Genomic DNA, 26525 nt, shown 5'->3' with positions numbered 1-26525 from the left:
TTATTAATGTATACAGTGCTCTCTGGGTTCTGCTCCCTTTGTTCATTATCAATTCATAGAATTCTTTCCATATTTCTCTAAAAGAAATTGACTCATGGTTTCTTATAGACCTATAGTACTGCATAACATTCATATACCATTACTTGTCCAGTCATTCCCCAACTGATGGGCCATTCCCCAATTCTCTGCCACTAGAAAAAGAACACCTATAAATATTTTTGAACATTTGGGACTTTTCCAATTTTTTTATGATTTCTTTTGGCTATAGTAGGTCTAATATTGGTATTGTTGGATCAAAAGGTATGACCAGTTTGATTGTTCTTTGGGCATAGTTACAGATAACTAGTTCACAAGTTCAACAACAGTGCAATAATGTCCCAATCTTTCCATGGTCTTTCCAACGTTGATAATGTTCCCTTTTGGGCATCTTATCCAATCTGATATGTGTGAAATGATATATCATGGATGTTTCAATCTGAATTTCTCTAATCAATAATGATTTGGAGAATTATTTCATATGATTAAATATAACTTTAATTTCTTCATTTAAAAACTGCTTGTTTTCATAGCCTTTGTCCATTTATCAATTGGGGAATGACTTCTAACCATATAAATTTGATGCAATTCTTTATGTATTTTAGAACTGGCACCTTCATTAGAACCACCAACTGAAAATTGATTTCCAGCTTGTTTTACTTATAAATTTAGCTGCGTTTGTTTTTAATAATGCAATCTTTTTTATATTTAGTATAGTCAAAATCATACATTTTGTACCTTATAATGGGCTTTTGCCTTTTTTGATCATGATTTTTCCCTTTCCAGAGACCCAATAAAGTATTTTTTGACCTTTTAACTGGTCTGTGTTAATCCTCTTTATGTCTAAATCCTGTACCCATTTTGACCTTGTTTTGGTATAGGGTGTGAGATGAGAGCCTAGGGCTTGTTTTTGCTACATTTTCTTGCAGTTTTTCCCACCAGTTTTTTGTCAAATAGTGAGTTCTTATCCCAGAACCTAATGTCTTTGGGTTCATCAAACAAAAGATTACAATAGTTGTTTATTACTGCTTCTTCTGTAGCTATTCAAATCCACTGGTCCACTACTCTGTTTCTTAACCAGTACCCAGCAGTTTTGAGAAGACCCACATCATAGTATAATTTCAAATCTAGTACGGTTATGCCTCCTTCCTTTGCATATTTTATCAATTCTCCTGATATTCTTGACACTTTGTTGCTCTAGATGAATTTTATTAAGATTTTTTTCCTACCTCTGTGGAAAAGTTTTTGAGTAGTTTAATTGGTATGGAACTGAATAAGTAATATAATGTGGGTAGAATTATCATTATTATTATATTAGCTCAACCTAACCATGAACAATTGACATTGTTCCAATTTTTATTTCTAACTACATTTGTGTGAAGTATTATGTAATTGTATTCATTCCATTTGAGGGCTTGTCTAAGGAGGTAAATTGCCAAGTATTCCATGTTGTCTACACTTACTTTAAATAAAATTTCTATTTCTATCTCTTGGCCTTATACTTTGCTGTTCATATATAGAAATATTGATGTGGTTTTATTTTAGATCCTACTAATTTGCTTAAGTTAATTGTTTCAATTGCTTTTTTTACTTGATTTTCTCAGGTTCTCTAGATATAACATCATATCATCTGCAAAGAGTGACTTTTGCTTCCTCATTGCCAATTTTAATGCCATCAATTTCTTTTTCTTCTCTTATTATTAAGGCTAGCATTTCTAACACCCTATTGAATAGTAATGGTGGTGATGCGCATCCTTGTTTCATCCCTGATCTTATTAGAAATGCTCTGAGTTTATCCACATTACATAGTGTTTATTGAAAGTTTCAGATAGACTATGCTTATTATTTTAAGGAAAACTGCTGTTATTCCTATACTCTCTCGTGTTTGTAAAAGGAATGGATGTTGTAGTTTCTCAAAGGCTTTTTCAACATCTACTGAGATAATCAAAAGATTTCTGATGGTTTTGTTATTGATATGTTGAAATATGGTGATTTTTCCTAATATTGCAGCCTCCCTGCCTATATGGTACCAATGAGAAAATTTGAAAATGATTAAAATATATTAAGGGGAAAAAGAAGAGAAGGTTAACTGTAAATGTGTTAAAACTGAGAGGTATCAGAAAATCTAAATCTTCTACAGATATACTTTCAATATTAAGGGAATTTGAGGAAAGTCTCCAAAATAATGATTGGACACTAATTAACGTGCTAGTGGGAATATGTAAGAGATGAATTCAGAAGGCATGGAAGTATAGGATATATTTTATATCATTTGAGGCGAGGTCTGAATTAATATGATCACTGAGTATATTTACAGCATTTCTTTGTGATTGAATCACTGAAAAATGAGAATATCTATGGAATAGGCTTTGTAGAAGCATCAAAAGGTAATGGTCACTAGTACATTTTCACCATATTCCATAATATAATTTAAATGGGTACATGACATCAATATTAGAGATAGTATTTCTTTTACGTTTTTCCAAGGCAAATGGGGTTAAGTGGCTTGCCCAAGGCCACACAGCTGGGTAATTGTAAGTGTCTGAGGCTGCATTTGAACTCAGATATTCCTGACTCCACGGCTGGTCCTCTATCCACTGCACCATCTAGCTGTTGCTAAAGATAATATTGTTTACATAACCCCATTTGCCTTGCAAAAACCTAAAATAAAAAGATAATATTATTTAAAAATACAAGATAGATTATATGCTTCTCACAGTTATGTGTAAGATGTAACATTCTTTATAAGAGATAGAGGTAATTAGTGAAAATATAATAAAATATTTTGATTACACAAATTTGGAAATATAAGACAAAATTAATGAACATAGGATAAGAAGAAAAGTGATTGAATTGGAACAAAAATCTTTTATCAAAGTTGCCAGATAAGGGTTTGGCAACTAAGTGATTGAAAGAGCAATGGCAGAACCAGAAAGACATTGTCTACCCTAACAGCAACATGGGAGCGATGATCAACCTTAATGGACTTGCTCATACCATCAATGCATCAATCAGGAACAATTTTGGGCTTTCTGTGATGAAGATTGCCATCTGTATCCAGAGAAAGAACTGTGGAGTTTGAGACCAAAGACTATTACCTTTTATTTAGGGAACAAACTTATCTTATTATGTAATTTTGCTATCGCTTATACTTTGTTTTTCTTCCTTATGGATATGATTTCTCTCTCATCACATTCAACTTATATCAGTGTAAACCACGGAAACAATGTAATGACTAACAGAAAGCCTACTGTGGGGGGTGGGAGGAGGGAAGCAAGAATGGGGGAAAATTGTAAAACTCAAAATAAATAAAATCTTTCTTTAGTTCTTTTTTTTGCAAGGCAAACAGGGTTAAGTGGCTTGCCCAAGGCCACACAGCTAGGTCATTATTAACTGTCTGAGATTGGATTTGAACCCAGGTACTCCTGACTCCAAAGCTGGTGCTTTATCCACTATACCACCTAGCCGCCCCATAAAATCTTTCTTCAAAAAAAGAAAGGGGGCAGCTAGGTGGTGTTAATGGATGAAGCGCTGGCCCTGGAGTCAGGAGTACCTGGGTTCAAATCCAGTCTCAGACATTTAATAATGACCTAGCTGTGGGGCCTTGGGCAAGCTACTTAACCCTGTTTACCTTGCAAAAAACCTAAAAAAAAAAGAGCGCTGGCCTTGTAATCAGGAAAACTTATGATCAAATCAGGTTATAGATATTCACTAGCTTTGTGACCTTAATCAAATCATTTAAATTCTGTTTCCATCAGTTTTCTCATTTGTAAAATGGGGAAAATAATAGTTTTCTCCCAGGAGTGTCATGAAAATGAAATGAGATAATAATTCCAGTTTAGCACAACATCTGATGTAAGTTCTATGAAATGTGAATTGTTTTTTTAGAAATAATAAAATAATACATGAAATAACTACAAATATATAAAAAGAGAGAACATCCATGCAACTCAAAAGTGAAGGTAGTAAAAGTTCAAAATTCAGCAAAAACTCAAAGAATTAGGTGTGAGAGGACATTCACAATTGAACCCTGTGTGGAGATGGGAAACCCACAAGACTTACACATTGTACAGATTTTTAATTTTCTTCAGTATAGTGATTGGTGAATTTCTTTCTCTTTTTTTCTATAAAATAGCAATTATTATATGGGATAAATTTCTGGGAAGGGGGAATAAGGAGAGTGGGAAAAACTTTGATGATGCAAATCAAAGACATAAATATAAATTTATTAAGAACAAAACAAATAAAATTTATGAAGAGAAACATGGTGAGATGGATAAGGATGCATCTTATTAGCAGCTTGGGTGCATGCCATGGTTCCTGACAGCACCTCTATGAGTGAATAAGAAAATGAGTGAAGCACTTGTATTCTCAAAATATGAAAACCTGGAGGAAGACCTCCAAGTGTCATATAAACTACCTATAGAGTATTTGAATTGGGGGAAAAATATAACTGGTATAAAGAATACAACATTGCACATTGGAGTCATGAGGACATCAATGTAATTCTTGTCCCAAGCAATTACTAGAAATGGGACCTAAACAAGTCTCTTCACCTATTTTTCCCCTTAATTTTATTTTATGTAAAATATGAATGTGAGAGCTGATTACTTATAAGGTCTCTTCTAAATCAATCTCTCTGATCTAAAGATGAGAAAAGATGACTGGGATGTAATGTACGCCAATAGATGGATTCCCAGAATTAACAGGGTCACAGATTTATGAAATAGCCACAAGTTCTAGAGTCTCTCATGCTTATTGGGAGTGAGAAATTGAAGGTGGGGGCCAGTGAAATCTTGCACTGTTTAAAAGTTGAGCAAAGCACCAAAGTAGTATGTTCTCATTGTCCCCAAAGTAAAAAAAAAAAAAAAATGTTTACAAACAATGATTGTTTTGTGTTCGTTTTAACAGACCAGGTCCCAAAAGTCTGCTTTTCCCAGACTATGGTTATCTAATTTTCCCACCTACAATTTCAGAAATGCAGGGGAGCATTCAGTGTCTTTTAATATAATTAAGATTTTTGAAAACTGTAGGAAAAGTCTATTTGACTTTTTAATCCCCAGTGCAATACATGTTGAGATAGATGTCAGAGCACATTTTAGATATGAAGTGTTGGTAAGGATATCGAAGGATGAGAAAAATTAACATTTGTTGGCAATGAGCCTGATTGTAATTCACATTGTCCACAGCATTCAGATTTACAACTAAATTTGCCCTGAATTCTAGGGAAAGGAGAACTAATCACTCTTTGACATCAGCTACAATGCTGCAAGAGAGAAAGAATACATGAAGAATAAGAAAATATACAAACATCTATAGATTCATTAATTAACTCATCACCAAACAGATCATTTCTGTCACATTAGAGTCAAACTGTCCTTTAAAAAGTGATAAATAGAATGGAGGTTATGGGAATTTGAATTTTATTACTTTTAAGATAACATGTTAGGTTTTGATAATGTTAATAATATTATGATCCTTCATTTCAACATTCAAAACTTTCATGCTTGTCAAGAGTTAAAACAACAAAATCAAAGTTCTTATTGAGTCCATATCTTTCTTTCTCTATTGAATGATTCCATATCCTCTGTCCTCCATTTTAAAAAAAAATCACTAACTCTCATTCCCCTAGATATTCATCCTTGAGTCTTCATCTAGTTCTAAATCATAGTCCAACAAATATTTTTTATTCATTTTCATCCATGGGCACATGCTTATTTTTAAGTTACAAAATTTCCTTCCATCCTCCCTTCCCACCCCCCTCCCCTCAGTGGCGAACAGACAGGTTAGCATTGTATATACAAATTTTGATATGTTTAAACATATATACAAATTAGTTATTTTTGGTATCAGGAATTAGAATTAAGGGAAAGAGATACCTGTCCGGGGTCTTCTTCCCCGGACTCCCGAGTGAGCTCCTCAGTGGGCACTGCTTCAGGCGTCCCTGGTCCAACCAGGTGAAGCCACTGCTCCCCTTAAGGAACCGTATCTTCTTTAGATTGGCCTGACCTCACTCTCGGGGAGGTCCTATCCACTCAGGCGGTCAGGGCCGACCCCCGACAGATACCTTAAACAGAATTTTTATAAAGTGTTCATCAGATTCTGAAGTATTAGTTTGCTTTGTTTGTTTGTTGTGTTTGTGTGTTTGTGTGTGTGTGTGTGTGTGTGATTTGTTTTGTTTAGTTTTTCTTCCTCTGGATGGGGATAGCATAGTCCATAGCTTGTCCCAAACAGGTATCCTAGCTCTCTGAACTGTTGAACTTCACATCTCACAATGTGCAATCATTGCCATCAAATTGCATCCCCTCTTACTTTGCATTAAATACTTGGCAATCGAGTTTTCAATCTCAGCATGAATGCAGTTAACTAATACTGTTATCCCCAAATTATCAATAATCTCTTTCATTATTCTACATATTTAATATATAAACATTTGAAATGTAGAGACATATAAATTTATTTTGATCTATACATATTTCTTGTAAACATATTTTGCACCTATATACATGCATAGCTATTGGTATGTGTAGATGTAGAAATTATTATATACCCAGCTATACATATTATTTTCTTATCATCATCGCTACTATTCTCCCTCATAATTATATTCCAAATTTTTTTAAAAAATGAAACAAAATAGTGAAATAATGTAAATCCACACATTATTACATTAAAAATATTTGCTTCAATCTGTCCCTGAAATCCCTAACTTGCTTTTGAAGAAGTGGGTAGCATGGTGCTGACTACATTCATTGGCATTTTTAAAACTTCCATTTTGCTACAATGCTGTATTTGTTTGGTTCTGTTGCTTTCCTTCTCCCTCAGTTCACCTAAATCTAGTCATATTTCTCTGATGACATCTCTTTTTTTCATTTCTCATTACAATAATAATCAATTGCATTCATAGAATATAATATGTTCAGTTAGTCCCTCGTTTATGGAAACAAATTTTATTTACATTTATTTTCTTTTCACAAAAAAAGTTGTCACTAGTATTTGTGTATATAGAAGTCCTTTTCCTCATACTTTTATTTCATTGGAATATAAGTCTAATAATGCTATGATAATTCTAATATTGTGATTTTTCAAGGTATTGTTCCAAATTGCTTTTTGGAATGGAAAGGTCAATTTACAACTCCACCAGAAAAGTATTAGCATATATGTCTCTTTATTTCCTTTTCAGCAGCTGTAATTCTCCACTTTTTTTGGTCATCTCTGCCCATCTTGTGGGTATAAAGTGAAACCTCACAGTTTTTGTTTTCTTTTCATCTTAAATTGTATTTCTATGATTATTAGATATTTGGAAGATTTGTCAAGTGTTTCTAGATTCCCCAAACTGATGATCATTTTCTGTAGGTTGTTCTCATTTTTATCTTGATCACTCTGTAGCATTTAACGAACTACCACCTCCACTCTTGTGAGCTCTCTTTTTTGGGTTTCTATGATGTAGCACTCTATCACATGATCCAATCGCTCTAAAGATTCTTCCTTGTTCATTTCCATATTATTTCACTTACATGTAAATCTATTTTCTCCTTTCTTGGTACCTTGTCTCATTGGTTTTCATGGATAGAATTATCATGATTATTTACATATATGTAAGATGTATGTATGTACATATATATTTATCTTGATTTCTCAAAATCAACTGCTTATTGGATATTTCAAATCAGATGAAACTCGGCATAGCTAAAACCAAATTATGTTTGACCCTTGAACCTATCCTTCTTGAGAAATTTTGCCTGCTTCATTTCCCCAAACTGATAATTGAGATTATACATTATTTATCATACGCCCTCATCTCGTATATCCATGCTTTGGCCAAACCTATCAATCCCTACCTTCATAATATTGCTTACATCAGACACCTGCTCAGGACTTACCTAACTACCATTTTGGGACAAGAACACATCTTCTTTAGTTTGTGGAATAATTCCTAATTTATATTCCTTCATCATGCATCTTGCCACTCCAATCAACATTGCAAATAGCTGCCAAAATTATTTTTCTAAAACGTAATTCTGCCTATGCCAGTCCCTTATTTGATACATTCCAGTGATGTGATACTCTCTTTAGAATAAAATGGAGAAGGTTCCAGAGCAAAGTGAAGATAGTGACATGGGGAACTTTTCCCCACACAACTTTAAATGAAACCTCTACACAGACATTAAAACTACAGATCCCAACAAAATGTAATCAAAAACAGGCTCTCAGCTCTGGATATTGAGGAGAGTCTTCAGTAAAGGTCTGTCTCTCTTTGGATGTAAAGGAAAAATCAGTCCAATTAGGCTGGAGAGCAGGGAAACAGGCAGGAGGCTTCTAGTCTCAGTGGAGAACAGGTCCTGGCACCTAGATGGCAACTAGATAGCAGACCAGCAGGAAGGGTCCAAGCCCAGACAAAGTCTGAACTCAAGGTATAGTAGGGCAACAGACAGGGTCGAGTAGGGAAACAAATGATTCCTTAGGTAAAGACTGAGCACAAAGGAAGAAAAAAAAAAAAACCTTGCCATAATCAAGGCCTGGACTGCATAGGCAACAACTTGACAAATGATAACCCAGGGACCAGATTCCAGCCCAGCACAAAAAGCTCAGTATTATACTCCCTATACGCCGGGAGGAGAGCTCAGCTATCAAAATGACTAAAAAAACTGCTAAACCATAGAAAACTACTACTCAGATAGAGATGATAAAAATAACATCTTACAAAAAGAAAACAATGGACAAATTTCCTACATGGGAAGCTCCAAAAGGAGGTTATAAATTGGACTTAAATTCAAAAATCTCATGACAAAGCTTATAATATTTTAAAAATTGAAGAAGACAAGGAAGAAGAAAAGATGTAAAAAAAGGAAGGAGAGCCCTGCAGGAGAATTATGAAAAGATGGCCAAAGAAATTGACTCATTTAAAATAGAAATGACCAACTGGAAAAATTAACATTAACTCATCAAAAAATAAAATTAATCAACTGGAAAAGAAAAATAACTCATTTAAAAGTAAAATTAGTTAACTGGAAATGGAAGCACAAATGCTAACTAAAGAAAATAGAATCCCCAAAATTAGAATTAGACAAATACAAAGTAATGATGCTGTGAGACACCAAGATTCAATGCAAAAAAAAAAAAAAAAAAGATTGACAAAATTGAAGAAAATGTAAAGTATATTAGTATATTTTAGGAAAAACAAATGATCAGGAAAATAGATTCAGAAGACATAATTTAAGAATTATGATGTATTCAAAAGACAAGATAAAAAAAAGAGCTTAAGGGGCTGCTAGGTTGCCCAGTGGATAAAACACTGGCTCTGGAGTCAGGAATATCTTGGTTCAAATCTGGTCTCAGACACTTAATAATTAACTAGCTGTGTGGCCTTGGACAAGCCACTTAACCCCATTTACCTTGGGGAAAAAAAAAGAGCTTAGGAAATATCTTTTAGGAAATTATGCAAAATTGTCCTAATATATTAGGTCATGAAGTACTTGAGAGAATACATTAAAAACCTCCAGAAAGATACCCAGAATAAAAATTCCAAGTAATTTCATAGCCAAATTCCAGAATACTCAACTAAAGGAGAAGATAGTACAAGTAGCTAAAAAGAAGCAATTTAAATACTAAAGAAGCACAATCAGAATTACAAAGAATTTATCAGTTTCAACATTAAAAAATCTGAGGGCCTGGAAAATGATATTCTAGAGGGCAAAAGACATTGGATTACAATGAAGAAGTAACTACCCTGCAAAATTCAACATATTCAGCCAGGGGAAAAGTTGGATTTCCTTTATGATTTATTTTGTTTTGCTTTGTTTTTTTGCAATGCAGTGGGGTTAGGTGACTTTCCCAAGGTCACACATCTAGGCAATTATTAAGTATCTGAGGCCAGATTTGAATTCAGGTCCTCCTGACTCCAAGGCTGGTGCTCTATCCACTCTGACACCTAGCTGCCTTCCCCAAAGATGGGTTTTCAACAAAAGAGAGAACTTCCAAAATTTTCTGCTAAAAACACCAGAATTGAACAGAAATTTGATCTTCAAATTCAAGATTCAAGAGATTTATAAAAAAAGGGAAATGGAAAGGAAAATTAACTACTAGTCAAGAACATTAAATTGTGATTTTTTTCCCAGTTTTCTGTTTTCCTTCTAATATTGGTTGCAGTGGTTTTATTAGGGCAAAATTCTTAATTTTGACAAAGGGTTCTGATAAAGGTCTTATATCTAAAATATATAGAGAAATGAATCAAATATATACAGTTATAATTCATTTTGCAATTAATAAATGGCCAAAGGATATGAATGGGCAATTTTCAAATGAAGAAATTAGAAATATATATATAGGCATCTTAAAAAATGCTCCAAATCAATATTGCTTAGAGAAATACAAATTAAAACAACTATGAGTTATCACCTTGTTTCTCTCAGGTTGATTGTGATGAAAAAGGGGGAAATGAACAAAATTGATGCTGTGAGCAGATTGGGACATTAATGCCTTATTGATGGAGTTGTGAGAACTACTCCATTCCATTCTGGAGAGTAATCTAGAATTATGTTCAAAGAGCAATAAAATTGATCAAATCCTTTGACTCAGAAAAACCAACACTAGATCTATATCCCAAAAACTCATGAAAATGGGAAAAATTCCGCACATTCAAAAATATTTATGGTAGCTTTTATTGTGGTGGCAAAGAATTGAAAATTGAGGGGTATCATTAATTGGTGAATGGCTGAGATGGCTAATTTATGTAGTAGAATTTCAGAGGAGCATGGAAAGAATTACATGCACTGATACTTAGCAAAAGGAGCAGAACCAAGAGAACATTCTTCACATTAACAACCACATTGTGAGTTGATCAACCATGATGCAGCTCCTCTCAGCAGTTCAGAGATCTAGGAAAACCCTGGGAGACTTTTTATTGTCAATCCAGAGAAACGAAAATCAAAAAACCCTGTCACAGAATCTGAATTGGATATGATGTTTATTTTTTTAAACTTCTCTTATACTTTTCCTTCCTATCTCATGGGTTTTCTTTCTTTTCCTTTAGCTACAATTTCTCACACACAAAATGAATAATATGTAAATGTGTTAAGCACAAATGTACATGCACTATGTGTGGCCAAGGGGAGAAGGGAGGGAAGGAAGGGTGGTATAAAAATGTGTGACATAAATATTTAAATGGATGAATGTTGAAAAACTTCCAAAATATGGAAAAATGAAATAACAATTTAAATTAAAAAATAATAAAATGCAAACTACTATCTTTGGCATTAAAGTTTCTTCATCATTTAACCACAAGCCACTCTTTCTGCTGCTTTACACATGACTCCCTTACTTGGTCTTTGTATTTCTTACGTTTTAAAAGCAGAAACATTTTCATGATGCTCCTCACACATGACATCTCCGTGTTTTTGTCCTGGATGTCTACCATGACTTAAATTCCATTTTTTCATCACCTTCAAAATTTTTCTCATTTTCTTCAAGAAGCAATTCAATAACCATCCCCTGAATGAAAAATTCTGTACTCCCTCCTCCCAATTGCTTGTACCTCCTTCCCAAACTTCCTCAAAGACCTTATGTCATTCTAGAGAAGCATGACTATATTATGTGCTTTGTCCTAAATTATATAGCCACAATTTCAGAAACAGGACTTGAACCTAGAACTTCTTGGATCCAAATTCAGCTATTTGCTAAGAAACAGTGTCTAAAGAAAACAAATTATCTTGGCCAATTCTAGCCCTAACAAAATTGTCTTATTAATATTATGTCAACATTAGCCATGTGTTCAACAAGCTGTGATGGAGTTACAGATGGTCCTGATGAACAAGAACCTTTATAGGCCAGTAATTAAGCAAATCCAAAGAGAATGGTCTTTTCAAAAAAAACAGTTAACCTGAATCAAAGAAAAATAAGTCATTTTACTTTGAGAAAATGGTTGTACTGTGATTCAGCATAAATCAAGATCAAAGAATGGTGCATTTGGAAGGGACATTGGAAAATGCATAGTCCAATGCTTTTGTAAGGGTGATTTACTTCTCCAATATTCTCGACAAAAGGCCATCCAATTTCTTTGAAGAGCTCCAAGTAGAGAAACCAAGTATTTATCAAGCAACAACTTCTACATCGAAGCAGGGTTCATTGTGAGGAGTCTTTGGTTGACTCTGGAAGGTGATCCAGAGAAGGAGTTGGGTGAGCCATTGGATAGAGTGTTGGTCCTAAAGTCAGGAGAACCTGAGTTCAAAGTTGACACCACACTTACTAACTCTGTGAGTAGGCAAATCACTTAGTTTGCTTCAGTTTCCTCATCTGGAAAATGAGCTGGAGAAAACAAAATGACAAGCCACTCTAGTATCTTTGCCAAGAAAACTACAAATAGTGGTATGAAGAGTGAGATGCATGGGACTTTTAACAAATGAACAACAACTTAACAACTCAGTCCCTTCTCCCATCTGGAACCCAAAAGAGCAAAGGAATCTTTTAAAGTGTTGAAAACAGGCGTGGCTAGGTGGCAAATTGGATAGAGCACCGGCCCTGGAGTCAGGAGGACCTGATTTCAAATCTGGCCTCAGACACTCAATAATTACCTAGCTGTGTGGCCTTGGGCAAGCCACTTAACCCCATTGCCTTGACAAAAAACTAAAAGACGGTTGAAAACAGCATCATATTTTGTCCCACTTTTGAGATAAGAAAACTGAAGCCTAAGACAATGACTTGACTTGCCGAATAATACACAATTTTTAGATAACAGAAACATAGGGGAAATTCAGGATTTCTCATGGTGAGAATTAAAGGAACTTTCCCCAAGTCCCAGTGTCTGCTGCTCATATCTTGTTGATCATCTAAAGCCTAGGAAATGGCACTGGTCCATCTATCATCACCCAGCTCAATGAACACAACCTATCACCCTGGCAATTCTGAAATACTGGGATGCTTCTGGGAGGCTGAAATGAGCTGTATTAAAATCCTTTACAACCATCAATCACCACCGGATAATAGTAAATAACACTCATATCATGCTTCATGTTTTTTCAATGCATATTACTTGCATTATTTCACCTGAGACTCATAATCATCTCTTATATCAGATACCACAAGTAATATTAATATCAATTTACATATGATGAAAGTGAGGTTCTAAGACCTTAGGGGGCTTTTCCAGGGTCTCAGAGCAAGGAAATGCCAGAGGTGGGATTTGAATCAAGGCTTGTCCCCTTATATGTGGGATTCTTGGATTTAGACTTGAATACTTTTCAAGCAGTTCATTTATGGCTACCATAGTGTTTTGTATAGAGATCCAAATGAATTATATAACAGAGAGAATTTACAGATTGTCCTGCCTTTTAAGTTTATAGATGCAGAAAGCAAGGCTCAGAAAAGTCAACTAATTTGTCTAAGGCTGTGTGAAATATATATTCCAGCATCTGAATTCAAACGCAGGTTCATTGATAAGAGAAGCAGTGTTCTTTCCACTATGCTGCATAATTTGCCATGCCATGGTTGCTTAATGGCTACTGAATGAATGAACAGTGAGTGAAATTCATTGTAGCAGAAGTTGCAGATGCCACACAGAAGCTTGCAATGGGTGATGCTACCCAAGGAAGAATAATGGAGTGGAGCATTCACCATGATGGTAGAAAGGAAGTGATCAGGATGACAGGGCTTTCTTGGAAATATGAAAGGGGATGCAGTGTGGATGAAGAGTCTAGGGCAGAGATCAATGTAAATGGAATCCTTTTATTTCATTTGTGGACCTTGGGGCAACTGTCTCAGAGTGCAGATTTTCCTTGAGACTTTCTCCATGAGAGAGATTCTAGGAAGGTCTGGAGAAAAACATGTGTTTCTTAATTACCCTAGTTTAAGTTGGACCCTCATATCCTGAGTTTATGAGATTTCTCTCTCTATTTCTATTTCACAAATTTGGAAGAGGCAGCCTTGACCCAAACTCTATTTTAGGAAGAGATGGTTCATCCATTTGGGACATGGACCTTATGTGTTAGCCCACAAATCTGAAAAAAAAAAAAAAACCTTTTAGCTTCCAGCTTTCCTGGACTTGACATATTTCCATCAAGGTTGCTGAAGGGACACCCTGCATACATCACTCCCAGTGAAGCCTGCTGGGATCGATGTCAGCTGGGCAAAGGAAATGACCCCTGTGAGCCACCCTTGGGACCAGTTATGTTGAGTTAGGATCCTGAAACCGATCACTGCTCTTTAGTCACTGGTTTACTTGACCCTGATGAATACAGCCTAAATCCCCTAAATGTTCTCTATTTTCCTTGGTTCAGGATGCTTTACCTTCTGTTCTGCATCTTTGATCCTGGGGACACTGGAGAGCCCACATTTCCTGTGTATCTCATCCAACAAGCTGGTCCTGCCTTTAACTGGACCAACTGTACACCTCTTTGTCCTTGGGAAGGGAATGCCCTAGGTGGGGAGGGTGGAATAAGGAGGGGGTAGACATTCAAGCCCTGTGTGATTATTCTTTTACAATCAATAAGGTTAACTTAATTATGGTACCAAATTGTACTTTCATGGGCTAGAGGAATGAGTTCTCTCACTCATTCATTTTTAATTGGAAAAAAATCACTAACCTTTCACATTTTTCACCTCCCTTAACCTTACAACATGTCACTAACTCAGCATTTTTAGTAAAATGGGACTCAGAGGTCAGATGATAGAGTGGCTGATGGGATATAATTATGCCTCATCCCTAAGGCAGAATGTGAATATTGAGGAAGGAAAGAGCCTTGGAAGGATGTGCTTAAGCCAGGGGGACAGGCCCACCCAAGTTGGTTTCTTAGAATAGCTTTGCAAGAGTTTTATTTCCTGAGAAAAAAGAGCACCCCTCAAATTCGGCAGGCTGTGGCTAGGACCCTCTCTCCTAGCATGCACTTGTGAAGTAAATATGAAGCCAGCTGTGACTCTATTATATTTTCCCCTTTAATGAACAATCTGAATGTGGTTTTTCTACTATATTGTCCATGTTTAGGATGGACTCCTCAATAAAATGAATACATTTTTCTAATTATTTGTTAATCAAGCCATAAGCAGCCATAAATATTGATGTCCATGTGCTTAGGATGGTATCCTTACAAAATAGGTTAGCTCTGGATTTCCTCCTACCAGAGAAGGGGGGAACACACACTCAGTAGGCCAGCCTCTGGGTTCCTGACAGGGGGATGATGTCCAAGCCCATGTAGCCTTGTTTTGACAGACCTAGAATGAGTTCATTTGGAGAGAAGGGAACTCTGGTCCCCAAGGAGTGGCTAACATCTTGGATACCAATTCTTCATGGTAAAGTATATGTGGCCTTTCCCTTGTGTCTTCCTAGAATTTGTGTTCTGTGTGTATTTAGTGTCTCCCTCGGTGTAATGTAGTGATTCCCAAGTCATTTGCCTAATTACATGCAGGGGAAATTAGGATGATGCAGCAGAGGATAGAGGTGCAATAAAAACCCAATTATGGTGCTGTACCCTAGCTGTGGTACAACACCAAATGGGGAAATTGCTGAATTATTGTGTTGAATTTCGCCACTACCACCAAGTTCATTCATGATGCCCCATTCCCCTTTAAGCAGTGTATGGATCAGCCTTTTTGTAAAGGCAGGGGAAGCTATACAGATAAAGAAACAATCCTCTCCAGTGGATAGAGCACCAGTCCTAGAGTCAGGTCCTGAGTTCAAATGTGGTCTCAGACACATAATAATTGCCTATGTGACCTTGGACAAGTCACTTAACCCCACTGCCTTGCAAAATAAAGAAAAGAAACAGGCCTCTCAAAGAGGGGCTTCCATCTGAATGTAGCAAAATAGGCTATGTTCTGTTTGATTTAGAAAAATGTTTGTTGTTTCTGCCTGGATTATTCACTGAACTCTGATCTAACACAAGCCTATCCCCTTTCTGAAATATGACCCTATTCATCAGGATTCTTCACTGATTTCCAAAATGCCTCTTTAAAAGCACCTTGGGTTGGAGATACTCTGGTCCATACAGCCTCCATGTCTTGTACATTGTAACAGATTTTTTTTTCAACCTCGTTTTCCAAAGCTTGTCTGATTTATAAGGTTGAAGCTCTAACCAAGATTTGTTTTCCAACATTAGTCCCAACCCATGCACTACACTTTCCAAAATCAACATCTTTGCAAAACACTCCCGAGGTTGTGTAGGCATTGAAACTTGGCTTAAACTGTAAATGACTCTTTTTTAAAATGAATATTAGGTTATTTATGACTAAAATCACAAAGTGGCAGGTTTAAAAAATTAATTCTTTCACTCCAGGAGGAGTTTCTAAAATGTGAGAGGGGGTGATTAGCCACATGAAGATTAGGCCTTAGGAAGGGAGAGATAAGCTCATCCCAGGAGACTGCAGAAGCAACTGTAACATCAGGAATTGTATTAGGCCTGTCAGAAATGTGTATTTTCAGAGTTTCTTGACAATTAGGAAAAACAGTGGCTAGGGAATTGAACTTGGATTCAGGAGATCAGGTTCAAATAGTACTTTAACACGTAGCATCTGTGTGACCCTGGAAGTCATTTTATCACTCTAGACTTGCCTTCTCCTCTGTCAAATGGGAATAAAAATACTACCTAATTCCCAGGCTTCTTGCAAAGATCAAATAATTCTAACTCACACAGAAAGCCCCTCTTAATTTTAGTGCCTTCTGACTACTATTTCCTGTTTATTATTTCTCAGGTACAGCTTTGCAGATAAAGTTATTTCATGTTGTCTCCCTCATTAGACTGTAAACTCATTGAATGTACAGATTGTCTTTTGCCTCTTTTGCATCCCCAACTCTTAGCAGAATGTCTGGAAGATCATCTGTACTTAATATATTATAATTGAATTGAATTAAAATGAGGAAATTTACAAAATAAGTTTTATAGCCATTAAACTGTTAAAGAAATTTAATTTTTTAAGAAATAGCCCTGGCCTTACTGAATTGAGCTCTTAGAGGGATATGATAACACATTCATCTGCCCATTAAAACAAGTCTGAAGAAGGCATTAGAGAAGACCCAAAGTGAAGAGGACTCAGATGGGCTCTTTCTCATTCAAGGTCTTTGCTTTCCTATGGCCCACCAGAGATGTTTTTATCTTTGTGTTCTGGGGCCCTAAGACAGTATATGGTACATAAATAGGAACTTAGTAAGTATTTCTTGATTATTTCATTTATTGACTGATCGATCTTTCTTGCCTATGAAAACTTCCCCATCCCTCATAGTTGGCAAAGTGATCTTTCTCAAAAAAATCACGTGTCTAGAAGATGTACCTAATTATACTATAGCCCTATAGAAATACAAGCATATGCCAATCAATCAATGTTTATTAAGTTCCCACTAAGTGCCAGATGCCCTGCTAAACCCTGGGCATCCAAAAAAAGGCAAAAGACAAATTTACTACTCTATACCAAGGAGCTATATACAGGATAAATAGAGGGAGGAATGGCATTAAAATTAAAAGAGAGAGAGGAGAAAAGATGGAATTTTAAATAGAATTTAAAGGAAACCAGTGCAGTGGTTAGATTTCCAAAAGAAACACACTTTAGACATGACAGATAAGCTGGAGAGATTTGAGTGATGGAGGGCACTCTCTGTGGACCAGCCAAGAGACCACTAGTCCTATCTATAATGTTGTATAACGGGGGTAAGGTATAAGAACACTGGAAAGTTAGGAGAAGGCTAGTTTATGAAGGACTTTGGATGCCAAGAAGAGGATCTAGAATTTGATCCAGGAGGAGATAGGGAATCACTAGAGTTTCTTAAATTGGGGAAAGTGAATGGCATGCTCGTAACAGCACTTTAGGAAAAGTACATTAGTGGCTAAGTGGGGACAGGCTTGAGGCAGGTAAACATACCTGCAAGCTGTTGTAGTAGTCCGGGTATGCGGTCCTGGGGCTTTGAAGGGAAAGGTGTGGCAGAGGGCCACAAAAGAGGAGTTATATTCAAGAGATGGTGTAATGATGGAATTGAGAGGCCTTGACAACAGCTATGATAGAGATGGGGAGAGATGATGAAGAGTCCTGGATGATTTCCAGGCTGCCAGCCTGGGGAACCAGGAGGATGATGGTGACCTTGACAATAATAAGGAATGAGGGTGTGGCAAGATTTAGGGGTAAACAAAATGAGTTATGTTTGGCATATGAAGATTAAGATGTCTGCTGAATATGCAGTTTCACTGAGTGGCTATTAGAGATAGGAGACTGGAGGTCAAAAGAGAGATTAGGACAGAATAGGGAGATCTGGGAATCATCAGTATGGAAATGGCAATTAAACCCATGGAAACTGGTGAGATCACACAATGGAGTCCTATATAGGGAGAAGAGAAGACTCATGATAGGTCCGTGAGGGACATTTATTGTTAAAGATCATGATGTGAATGAGGCTCAAGTCAACAAGACTGGAGCAGTGGTCAGACAGGCAGTTAGTGTGACCTGAAAAACTAGAGAAAAGAGTATCGAGGAGGGGTGAGTGATCGAGAGTATCAAAGGTTTCTGTCAAGTCAAGAATCAAGATGATTGAAAAAAGTCCTTGGAGTTTGTAACTAAAAATCTGTAGGAACATTGAAGAGAGGAGTTTTGATGAATGATGAAATTAGAAGCCAGATTATAAGAGGTAAAGAAGACGGTAAAAAGAGAAGAATTTGATGAATCTGTTGTGAAGTGGGAATGATAAAAGGATACAATATGTTGGCAGGGAAGGTATAAAATGGATGAGCAGATAGAGGGCTTTGTGAGAAATGAGGAGGAGTAGACGGGAGGATATAGGAGAAGTCATCTTAAGAGAGAAGGAAGAAGAGGAAAATCATGGCAAATAGACTCCAAAAAATGAGGCAGTATTCTCAGCTGAAGGATGAGGACAGGGGCAGCCATGGGAGGATTGAGGATAAAGGAAAGGTTAGGAAATACAATGTGGAGAGTAACGTAGTCAACTGAAAAGGCAGATATAAGAATATATACACACAGATGCATATATCTAGTTTGCTATGTGGTACACTGGATAGAGCAAGATGCTTGGAGTCAGGAAAATATGAGTTCAAAGCTGGCCTCAGACACTTCCTAACTGTGTGACCATGGGTAACTCATTTAACCCTATTGGCCTCAGTTGCCTCATTTGTAGAGACAGGAGAAGCAAATGGCAAGTCATTCTGGTATTTTTGCCAAGAAAGTTTCAAAAGGTGTCATGAAGAGTTGAACACAAGTGAAAATGTTAAAGCAATTATAAATATATTTATATATATTTATATAAACATTCATTAAACATACATGTCTATGCATGCATATATAGCAGGAATATGAGTATATAGATATAGACATATATGCAAATAGAAGATATAGATGGACAAATATAAATATGGATATAAATAGATTCATGTATTCTTTTCCATCATTTGAACATGTGCACCAGCAAGCTGATAAAAAGTAGTTTTTAATTTTCATTTCCTTTTTTGTTTTCATTTTGACATTTATATTCACAGCCCCTTGAATTTGTGCTTTGCATAGAGTTATAGCACGTTAAATATATACTAGATTGAATTGGACTGAATTGGGGGAATGGTTGAACTTATGAACAATGTGATTTTCCAGGGACTAAAGTCAAATCTTGAATGAAGAGTGCCTTAGTCTAGAAAGGTCACCCTGGAGTCCAGAGAGCTTGGTTCAAGTTTTACTTTTTTTTGTTGTCTTTTTGCAAAACAAAGGGTTGTATGATTACAGTGCTTGAGAAGGAAATAACCTCAGAGGCTATTAGGTACCTCTGAATAATCTACTCTGTAAGTGCCCTCCAGGGAATCTTGCTTAAATAAAACCTCTGACATTTTCAAATGACCCCAAACAAAAAAGTCCCCAAAGAATGGCAGGGCAGACAAGAAAACTGATGCAAACTTTGACTTCACTCAGAGATATATAGAGCCCCACACCAAGAACATAACAATCCTTCTGTACTCTGTACTGATCAAAACAGATACAGAATCATGTACAATTTGGAGTTGAAGTTCAGTATTGACAATCTCGAGAATATCAAGAAGAGAGTAACCAGGATGTTGAAGCAAAGTCTTTGAAACTAGAGCATTAGGGCATCTAGGTGGTGCAGTGGATAGAGCACTGGCCCTGGAGTCAGGAGGACCTGATTTCAAATCCAGCCTCAGACACTTAATAATGACCTAGCCTTGGGCAAGCCACTCAAACCCCATTGCCTTGCACAAACCTAAAAAAAATAAAATAAAAAAGAAACTAGAGCATAGGAGGGGTCATTGAAAGAACTGGCTAGAAGAAGGATCAGGAGAAATGTGACATTTGCCAATGTATTGAAGAGTTATCCTACAGAGAAAGGATTCAATGAGTTCTTTTTGACCCATTATATGAGAACAAAAATCAATGGAAGAAAGTTCCTGCTAGCCAGACTTAAGCTAAATATAGCTGACATTTATATTTTACTTAAAGTTTTATAAGATACTTAATAAACATTCCTCTGAATCATCACAAGAACCCCATGAGATAGCTAGTCCTTCATACCAAGGTAAAGTTGTGACTCATTCCCATCTCTTGTTAAGTGTTAACTAGCAAGTGACAGGGGGGAGGCTTCTAGCTCATTTTTCTCCTTTTTCTATAGCTAGATTTCTTGTTATGGTACCAGAATGAGAGGAAGAAACCACTTCCCTGCAGTGAGAGCTGTCCAGCACAGTGACAGACTTCCTTGGTAGATAATGGGCTCCTCCCTTATTTAAACTGCTAGAGATGAAAATGAAGCTATCATTTGTAAATGCTAATGTCTCCAGGATTCATTTCAGATGTAGTTGTAACTAGATGCCCCTGAGGTGTCTTCTAGTTCCAAGTCCTATTTGAAAATCCCAGGATGTGGAAGATTATTGTTATTGTGGTTGTTATAATTATATGGAAGATATTACAAATTTGCGTGTCTTGAGCAAGGGTCATGCTAATTTTCTCTGTGTCATTCCAATTTTAGTACATGTGCCGTGGGAAAGAACATATCAACGATTTATTAAATACTTAATACCAACAACTTAGAGCAAAGGATCAGAGTTAGCTCTGGGAATATGAACTCAAGGAAAATAGAAAAATAATCTCTATTCTTAAAGTCTCTATTCTAATCGGGAAAGTAACACATAGCAATCAATTGATCAACAAACATTTATTAACGGTTTAGTGTGAGGCTGGCACTGTGCTGGGGGGCGGGGCAAAGGCAAAGCAGTGATCTCCAGATCCTTTGGTTATGATACTGAAAATATATTAGCAGCTTGAAAATGCTCCATAAATAGCAGTAGTTGTTCCAACTGTTACCTCAATGTGGTAGACTAGAAGCAAGCTGGCTTTTGGCAACTATGTAATTTCTATTAGTTGGTATTTTTGCATATTTGCTATATAAGAAATGATGCTCATGATCAACTGTCTATAGCATTTGAAAGTTGTCAAAATATTTGTTTCACAAAAATTCTACCATATATGTCCTAAGAATATCATTATCCACATATTAAGTAAGTCAAAACTGAATTTTAGGGGGTCGGCTTGACTTGTTCAGGGTAGCAAACTTTGTAAGCCTTGGAAAGTATAGCTAATTTCAAGTCCTTTTACTCTCAGACTGACTAGGACTTTCTCCCTTTGTTGCTGCTGCCAGCAATTGTGATGCATAGACAGTCACATAAGACCCTATTTTGTCTTCTAACTGAAAACCCAAGGATCTGAATATATAGAGGTCTTCATCCAACCCAGCCTTATTGGGAGATTAAGGGATGATCAATAACAGTTTAATGTTAAGTAGGTTTTTATCATCATGTTAGAATTGAGAGTTGGAATAGAATTTATAAATTATCATGTGTCAAACGCAAATAGAAACAGGGCTACTTCACTATATATATATATATATATATATATATATATATATATATATATCCCTGCTCTGCATATTTACTTAGAAAATGATATATTCACATTATCTACATTCTATTATATTTTTATTTTGGTAAACATTTCTCAATTACAGTTTAAAGTAGTTCTGGCACTTGGGGCTATTTAGGTGTAGCCAAACAGCTTCATTTTTGACACCTTTGATCTCTAATATCTACATTTTATAAATGAGAAAAGGGTGAGTAATTTGTCCAAGGTCACATAGGTAGTCACTAAGCAAGGTAGGATTCACATCCAGATCTAATGCTTGAAAATTTCCAGCATGACATACATTTCCTGTTCCTTATGCATTAGCAATTTATATATGCAGATAAGCCAGATAGATATTATCTTCAGATAATTTTAAGAATAATCCTTCTGTTGTGATGTCTTATAATTTGCTTCATTTTTATTGTTGTGGGGGAAAACACACACATACACACACAAACACAAACACAGACAACAATGAGACAGGAAATATTGATTACAGTTTCTGCTTTTACAAGACTATAGGATCTTAAATCATATCACCACTCAAACCTTGAGTTTCAGTTTGTGAAAAGGGGATTCTTCAGTCGATCAACAAATATCTATTAATTGACTTTTATGAGTCATATGTCATGTTAGGTATTGATTTCTTTTCAGGGAAAGAAAGAAGAAAGAAAAGAAAAAAGAAAAGAAAAGAAAAGAAGAGAAAAGAAAAGAAGAGAAGAGAAGAGAAGAGAAGAGAAGAGAAGAGAAGAGAAGAGAAGAGAAGAGAAGAGAAGAGAAGAGAAGAGAAGAGAAGAGAAGAGAAGAGAAGAGAAAAGAAAGGAAGGAAGGAAGGAATGAAGGAAGGAAGGAAGGAGGAAGGAAGGAAGGAAGGAAGGAAGGACATCATCTATCCAAATATAAATTCATATGTTTATAATTGTCTCTATCAACCTAGGCCAACAAAAAAATTTTTTGTCATCCACTTCACGTAGGAGAATCAGAATCAATGATTCTAGATGCATTATTCTAAATATAGTTAGATTATCTTTAGAATATATTCAATTATGTGCACATCATTTTGCAGTTGTGACGCTAGTATGTTGTGGATGATTCATAAATATTAATGCTGATGATGATTTTAATAAACTTAATGGGCAAAATTCCATCAGTATATTTCCACAAAAAAACACTATGATTTAAAAAAGCATGGGATCTATGAAAAGCTAGGAAAAATAATGACAGCTTCTTTAAAACAGCTGTAAAATAAATACTTATTTTTTTAGAAAATGGAGACATTTAAAAATGTATGGAGAATGGAAAAGTCATAACAAATTCATCATACAAAAATATGTATGTGTGTGTGTTTCTTTTAAAAAACTTCAAATTCTTAATTTCAAAATAATAGCTCAAATTCTAAGTAAAAGCCCTCTTACATGGAATAATAGTATTATAGATTTTGAGTTTGAAGGGCCCTTTTAAAGGTCCTCTGATATATTACTAGGTCAGCAAGCTGATGCAGTGGATGGAATTCTAGATCTCAAGTCAGAAAGACTCATCATCTTAGGTTCAAATCAGACCTCAGACATTTACTAGCATGTAAACCTGGGGGAGACTCTCTTTGCCTCAGTTTTCTCATTTGTAAAAGAAATTGGAAAAGGAAGCATCAAATCTCTCTAGTATCTTTTCCAAGAAAACCACAAATGGGGTCATGAATTAAGTTAACAAGTAAACAACAACAAAAATAAAGATCTACTAAGATTTTGTTTTCCATGAAAAGGGAGAAAGTAGTTTGGCTAAAATCACACACATATGCAATGGAAGATCTGAGATAGAAACTCAGGTGTTCTGGCTGTGAGAACAATACTTTTCTTTATGTACCATAGCAACACTCTTGAGTTTTACTTAGAGAAAAATTGAAGCAGGAAGTCTGGTAGTGAATAGGTTAATTCATCTACACTGAATCTGTAGAATTCTGAGCAAGGCAGCATATGAGTAATTATTGAGGGAAAGCTGTCAAACTGCTTTGGTAAATATAAATTCTCACATCAATGAAATCACAGTCATACCAAGGTAGATAGACAGATAGACAGACAGATAGATAGATAGATAGATAGATAGATAGATAGATAGATAGATAGATAGACAGATAGATAGACAGATGATAGATGATAGAAAGAAAGAAAGAATGATAGATAGACAGATAGATAGATAGAGCAATTTGCCATACTCGTTCACTTTTGCTTACTTCCCTTTGTCCAAAGTGTCTGCTGCCTTGACAGAAGGAGGCTTAGTCAACAAGTCATCCCTTCTTTCTCTTGTGGCCACATTCTTCAGCTTACAAATGTCAACACTACTACTTGAGTTTCTTAAACTCTAATTCTCATTCAGAAATAAATCAAATGCCTCTCTCTAGGAAGAATTTTCCATACCTGAAGGGCTAGAAGACTCTACAAATAGTAAGCAGATAGAAAATTACATTAAAATGATCTTGGGAGATTGGGGATGGTCATTAGGGTCCTTTGATATTTTTGCTGTTTTTTCCCTCTGCTTTTAGATGCTGATAGTAATACCATCACTAGAAATTAGAATTCATATCCCAGCCCATGGATTTGGAGCATGTCTTTTCTCAGCATGACAGTCTTAGGAGGACAAGGACAAACTTGAGTCCAATTGGAGACTGTGGTTATAAGAGATCGTGACATACAAGGATAAATGAATGCAATTCAAGAATTTCACCTCAAGAAGAGTAGACTCAAGGAGAACACTGAGTTGCCTTTAAGATTTATTGGACCATTATATGGAAGAGGGGATGTAACTGTAGTTTCAGGTAATGACTGAGAGAGTATACTAGACACAAGAGTTCAGCCTAAGATAAGGAAGGTTTTCCTAAAAGTCAGTTTTCTGGACTTCCTCATAGGTCATGAGTTACCTATCACTAAAGGTTTGGAAGTCTGCTTATGATGACAACTTGTTTAGTTTGTTGTGGAGAGGATTTTTGTTTAAATAAATGTTGGACCATTTGGTCCCTTATGTTTCCTTCAATTATGAAATTCTATGATGTTGTAATGCCAGCCCTCTGAGGGAAAAGATGATTTTATTGCTGTCTTACTATTTCTGGAAACTATGTGGCAGAGTGGATAGAGTGGAGTCAGGAAGATTCCCATCATCCCAAGATCAAATCTGGCCTCAGGCACTTGCTTACTGTGTGACTGGAGACAAATCACTTAGCCCTGTGAGCTTCAGTGTCCTCATTCATTAAATCACTTGGAAAAGGAAATGGCAAATCATTCGGTATCTTTATCAATAAAACCCCAAATGGAGTCATGAAAAACTGAAAAATGACTCAACGACTAACACAACAACAAGAATATGGAGTTTCTATTAGCCAACTCAGGGACCAATAAAAGCCTTTTATTATTAACTCCCTATGTGCCAGGCACTTTAATGAGCAGTTTGGATATAAAGAAGTCATAAGCAGTGCCTTTCTCATGGAGAGCATAGATTCCAAAAAATTATGCAATGAACCAAAGACTACGGACTTTCAATATAATATGATACAATTAAATTTCTATCAGTCAGTCATATCAAAAAAGTTTGATACATTTGGATCACAATTGGCATTTTCTTGTCAAACCTACATTAAGTGGCTCGTCATTTCCTTATTCAGTTCATTTTATTTATGAGAAATGGAGGCAGAGTTAAGTGGCTTGTCCAGGGTCACACAGCCAGGAAATGTCTGAAGCCAGCACTCTTTCCACTGTGTCATCTGGCTGCCCCAGATGTACACTAACTATCCTTAAACTGTGTAGGCTAGAATAATTTCTACTTCACTCTTGGCAAATACATGGGCATATAGTCGGCGCTTAATAAATGTTTATTGACTTGTTACTACCCATCATGAAATGACATCCTAGAAGGAATATGAAACATAAACTCAAGAGTTTGGAAGGACCAAGGAGTTCAATTCTTGTTCAATCCCTACCATGACTATGAGTCACTTTCCAACATCCCAAAAAAATTACCATTACAATTCTGCTTAACTATTACCAAAGACAGGAAACTCATTACTTAATGAAACACCCAGTTCCTCTCCTAGAGATATTGGGTAATTTTTATTATGTTTTATGAGAGCATGCTACTTTTACACATTGTTTCCTGTAGTATTCTATGCCACCATGCAGAAGTGCATCTATTTCCTTTTCCACATGGGATTCTTTAATAGATGTGAAGAAAATTATCATCTCCCAAGTCCCTGGTCTTTAGATAAAATATTATCAAACAACCCAAGGATTATGGATTATAATATACTTTTGGACACCTTATATCTAAAGCATAAAGTACAATCTATTAATAAAGACTAGCATAGTGATTATTTGATCAACCCACTGACCAATCCAAACTTATTGTAATTAATTATGTTAATGAGTAGAGAAGCAAAAGAGAACTTTGGGAAAGAAGGTGCGATACCTTGGGAAAAATAAAAGTTAATCTGTTCCTTATAGGATGGGTAGAATTAAAATCAATTCATTGGAATATAATCTCCCAAAAGTCTCTGTAGCTTTTTAATGCTGCTAATCACTTTCTCTTCTTGAAGCAGACATTCTGTGATATCTGAACCCCTGAACATTTTAAAG

At 35.9% G+C, this 26525-nt stretch overlaps 1 long non-coding RNA gene and 1 pseudogene across 1 annotated transcript in view; both read right to left on the bottom strand.

Annotated features, from left to right (window-relative positions):
* The window catches only part of LOC141512641 (uncharacterized), a 122276-nt gene that overhangs the window by 15659 nt on the left and 80092 nt on the right, over positions 1-26525 (bottom strand). The window lies entirely within an intron of this gene.
* LOC141510577 (U6 spliceosomal RNA) lies at positions 20902-21002 on the bottom strand (annotated as a pseudogene).

The sequence above is a fragment of the Macrotis lagotis genome, chromosome 1, assembly GCF_037893015.1.
Source record: "Macrotis lagotis isolate mMagLag1 chromosome 1, bilby.v1.9.chrom.fasta, whole genome shotgun sequence".
Taxonomy (NCBI): Eukaryota; Metazoa; Chordata; class Mammalia; order Peramelemorphia; family Peramelidae; genus Macrotis; species Macrotis lagotis.
This window is presented reverse-complemented; position numbering and strand designations above follow the sequence as displayed.